This window comes from Astyanax mexicanus, unplaced genomic scaffold (genome assembly GCF_023375975.1).
Source record: "Astyanax mexicanus isolate ESR-SI-001 unplaced genomic scaffold, AstMex3_surface scaffold_74, whole genome shotgun sequence".
Classification (NCBI taxonomy): domain Eukaryota; kingdom Metazoa; phylum Chordata; class Actinopteri; order Characiformes; family Acestrorhamphidae; genus Astyanax; species Astyanax mexicanus.
In genome coordinates, this window is record NW_026040084.1 from 10,001 (window position 1) to 15,000 (window position 5,000).

The window sequence follows — 5,000 nt, forward strand, 5'->3', positions numbered from 1 at the left end:
TGAACATTTTTTGTTTGTGGAAATGGGAGTCGCGCCTACTGGGAGGCACTACCAACCCAAGTCCCGGTAATGATCCTTCCGCAGGTTCACCTACGGAAACCTTGTTACGACTTTTACTTCCTCTAGATGATCAAGTTCGATCGACTTTTCAGCACAGCACCAAGGCCCCGCGAAGGAGCCCCGGCGTGGCCGATCCGAGGACCTCACATAACCATCCAATCGGTAGTAGCGACGGGCGGTGTGTACAAAGGGCAGGGACTTAATCAGCGCGAGCTGATGACCCGCACTTACTGGGAATTCCTCGTTCATGGGGAATAATTGCAATCCCCAATCCCCGTCACGAACGGGTTTAAGCGGATTACCCGCGCCTCTCGGCGTAGGGTAGGCACACGCTGGCCCGGCCATTGTGGCGCGCGTGCAGCCCCGGACATCTAAGGGCATCACAGACCTGTTATTGCTCCATCTCGCGTGGCTATACGCCACTGGTCCCTCTAAGAAGTTAACCGCGACCGCGGGGGGCCGCGTAACTATTTAGCACGAAGGAATCTCGTTCGTTATCGGAATTAACCAGACAAATCACTCCACCAACTAAGAACGGCCATGCACCACCACCCACAGAATCGAGAAAGAGCCATCAGTCTGTCAATCCTTTCCGTGTCCGGGCCGGGTGAGGTTCCCCGTGTTGAGTCAAATTAAGCCGCAGGCTCCACTCCTGGTGGTGCCCTTCCGTCAATTCCTTTAAGTTTCAGTTTTGCAACCATACTCCCCCCGGAACCCAAAGACTCTGGTTTCCCCGCACGCTGCCCGGCGGGTCATGGGAATAACGCCGCCGGATCGCGGGTCGGCATAGTTTACGGTCGGAACTACGACGGTATCTGATCGTCTTCGAACCTCCGACTTTCGTTCTTGATTAATGAAAACATTCTTGGCAAATGCTTTCGCTTTCGTCCGTCTTGCGCCGGTCCAAGAATTTCACCTCTAGCGGCGCAATACGAATGCCCCCGGCCGTCCCTCTTAATCATGGCCCTGGTTCAGGAAACCCACAAAATAGAACCGGAGTCCTATTCCATTATTCCTAGCTCAGGCATTCAGGCGAGTTTGGTGCCCGCTTTGAACACTCTGATTTTTTCAAAGTAAACGCTCCGGACCCCTGAGGACCGGACACCCAACCAAGGGCATCCGGGGGGCGCCGGGAGGCAGGGTCTGGGACAGGCGGTAGCTCGCCTCGCGGCGGACCGCCAGCCCACTCCCGAAGTCCAACTACGAGCTTTTTAACTGCAGCAAATTTAATATACGCTATTGGAGCTGGAATTACCGCGGCTGCTGGCACCAGACTTGCCCTCCAATGGGTCCTCACCCATGTGTTTAGGATACGTTCATTCCGATTACAGGGCCTCGAAAGAGACCTGCATCGTTATTTTTCGTCACTACCTCACCGTGTCGGTAATGGGTAATTTGCGCGCCTGCTGCCTTCCTTGGATGTGGTAGCCATTTCTCAGGCTCCCTCTCCGGAATCGAACCCTGATTCCCCGTTACCCGTGGTCACCATGGTAGCCCCCTATGCTACCATCGACAGCTGATAGGGCAGACATTCGAATGAGACGTCGCCGCCGCGGTGGGCGCGCGATCGACCCGAGGTTATCTAGAGTCACCAAAGGGCCGGGGGAAACCCTCGCGGGTCCCCCCGGGTGGGTTTTGGGTCTGATAAATGCACGCATCCCGGCCCCCCCGAGAGAGGACCGGTCAGCGCTCGTTTGCATGTATTAGCTCTGGAATTACCACAGTTATCCGAGTAACGTGTGGAGCGATCAAAGGAACCATAACTGATTTAATGAGCCATTCGCAGTTTCACTGTACCTTCCGTGTGCACTTAGACCTGCATGGCTTAATCTTTGAGACAAGCATATGTTACTGGCAGGATCAACCAGGTTGCTGCGAGTGGTTTTTGTCACAGAAAAAACCATTGGTTCTTAGAGGGGAGAGGGATCGGCCCCGTACCGTCCGAAGAACCCCCCGGGGAGGGGGGGACGGGCGGAGAGGCTCGTCCGAGCTCACCCCTCATTGCTCCCAGTGGAAATTAGTGTGGCAACTCCGCTGCGCGAGTTCCCGCTTGCTTCGGGGATAACAAGGAAACGCTCGTTCCGAAACCGGGGGTCCGGAGCTTTTTGAAGCCGGGTGCTGGAGCTCGGGGGCCGCGAGGACCACCGAGGCATCGAGTCCGACGGCTCCGGGCCGACCGGTTATCGTGTTAGGGCAGATTGCGATATAGACGGGCCGTCTACGACTCCCTCGGATAGGTTCGGAAAGGTCCTCCCCCTGACGGAGGACCCCCCTGGAGGCTAACCCGCTGGGTCGGGTAGGAACGCACCGCGCACAGTGGCCACGGAGGGCCGCGCGGTTGCCTACCCAGGCGGGCTTGGTAGTCCATTCGATCGGGTCAAAATAATAAAAGAGATACCCCCCCTGGAACCGTCTCTGGAAGTTTGGTTTTTCCTCCGTACCGCCTGGGGGGCGGGGGGCGGGACGGAGGCCGACCTGCGGAGCTTCATGGTCGGGTAGGATCGGGTCCGTGTTATAGTGTCCAAAAATCCACTTTGGAACTATTAATGGGGCTTTATTTAAGCTCTGCCATGCTTAGAAATGAATGGAGAATCATCTCCAGTGCTTGGACCCCTATAGATTGCCACTCTCCTCAACAGTCCGACGGCACCCCTTTGAAAAACCCCCCGACGAAAAATCCTCCAGAGCGCGGGCGAACTCGCTCCGAGGCCGACCGGAGTGCACCTTCGTCGGGCAAGGGAGTCGGGCGAAGGGGGTCAGAAATCCTGGAGCTCGCCACCCTCACTAGTTTTTGGCGTGAAATGGTAGACCAAAAGTGGGGACTTAGAAAAATTTCGCACTTTTTCGACCTACCACTGGTAGACCGAGTGGGACTTAGTCATTTTTTCAGCTTTTTCGGGCCTACCACTGGTAGACCAAGTTGGACTTAGTCATTTTTTCAGCTTTTTCGAGCCTACCACTGGTAGACCAAGTGGGACTTAGTCATTTTTTCAACTTTTCGAGCCTACCACTGGTAGACCAAGTTGGACTTAGTCATTTTTTCGACTTTTCAGAGCTACCACTGGTAGACCAAGTTGGACTTAGTCATTTTTTCAACTTTTCGAGCCTACCACTGGTAGACCAAGTTGGACTTAGTCATTTTTTCGACTTTTCAGAGCTACCACTGGTAGACCAAGTTGGACTTAGTCATTTTTTCAACTTTTCGAGCCTACCACTGGTAGACCAAGTTGGACTTAGTCATTTTTTCGACTTTTCAGAGCTACCACTGGTAGACCAAGTTGGACTTAGTCATTTTTTCAACTTTTCGAGCCTACCACTGGTAGACCAAGTTGGACTTAGTCATTTTTTCAACTTTTCGAGCCTACCACTGGTAGACCAAGTTGGACTTAGTCATTTTTTCGACTTTTCAGAGCTACCACTGGTAGACCAAGTTGGACTTAGTCATTTTTTCAACTTTTCGAGCCTACCACTGGTAGACCAAGTGGGACTTAGTCATTTTTTCAACTTTTCGAGCCTACCACTGGTAGACCAAGTTGGACTTAGTCATTTTTTCAACTTTTCGAGCCTACCACTGGTAGACCAAGTTGGACTTAGTCATTTTTTCAACTTTTCGAGCCTACCACTGGTAGACCAAGTTGGACTTAGTCATTTTTTCGACTTTTCAGAGCTACCACTGGTAGACCAAATGGGACTTAGTCATTTTTTCAACTTTTCGAGCCTACCACTGGTAGACCAAGTTGGACTTAGTCATTTTTTCAACTTTTCGAGCCTACCACTGGTAGACCAAGTGGGACTTAGTCATTTTTTCAACTTTTCGAGCCTACCACTGGTAGACCAAGTTGGACTTAGTCATTTTTTCGACTTTTCAGAGCTACCACTGGTAGACCAAGTTGGACTTAGTCATTTTTTCAACTTTTCGAGCCTACCACTGGTAGACCAAGTTGGACTTAGTCATTTTTTCGACTTTTCAGAGCTACCACTGGTAGACCAAGTTGGACTTAGTCATTTTTTCAACTTTTCGAGCCTACCACTGGTAGACCAAGTTGGACTTAGTCATTTTTTCGACTTTTCAGAGCTACCACTGGTAGACCAAGTTGGACTTAGTCATTTTTTCAACTTTTCGAGCCTACCACTGGTAGACCAAGTTGGACTTAGTCATTTTTTCAACTTTTCGAGCCTACCACTGGTAGACCAAGTTGGACTTAGTCATTTTTTCGACTTTTCAGAGCTACCACTGGTAGACCAAGTTGGACTTAGTCATTTTTTCAACTTTTCGAGCCTACCACTGGTAGACCAAGTGGGACTTAGTCATTTTTTCAACTTTTCGAGCCTACCACTGGTAGACCAAGTTGGACTTAGTCATTTTTTCAACTTTTCGAGCCTACCACTGGTAGACCAAGTTGGACTTAGTCATTTTTTCAACTTTTCGAGCCTACCACTGGTAGACCAAGTTGGACTTAGTCATTTTTTCGACTTTTCAGAGCTACCACTGGTAGACCAAATGGGACTTAGTCATTTTTTCAACTTTTCGAGCCTACCACTGGTAGACCAAGTTGGACTTAGTCATTTTTTCAACTTTTCGAGCCTACCACTGGTAGACCAAGTTGGACTTAGTCATTTTTTCAACTTTTCGAGCCTACCACTGGTAGACCAAGTTGGACTTAGTCATTTTTTCGACTTTTCAGAGCTACCACTGGTAGACCAAGTTGGACTTAGTCATTTTTTCGACTTTTCGAGCCTACCACTGGTAGACCAAGTTGGACTTAGTCATTTTTTCAACTTTTCGAGCCTACCACTGGTAGACCAAGTTGGACTTAGTCATTTTTTCGACTTTTCAGAGCTACCACTGGTAGACCAAGTTGGACTTAGTCATTTTTTCGACTTTTCGAGCCTACCACTGGTAGACCAAGTTGGACTTAGTCATTTTTTCCACTTTTTGG

General features: G+C 50.2%; 1 non-coding gene across 1 annotated transcript; it reads right to left on the minus strand.

Moving 5' to 3' along the window:
* Nucleotides 1–67: 67 nt before the first annotated feature.
* Nucleotides 68–1,931, minus strand: LOC125798657 (18S ribosomal RNA). The gene has a single exon (XR_007437466.1). It is a non-coding gene; the product is annotated as an 18S ribosomal RNA (ribosomal RNA).
* Nucleotides 1,932–5,000: the final 3,069 nt, after the last annotated feature.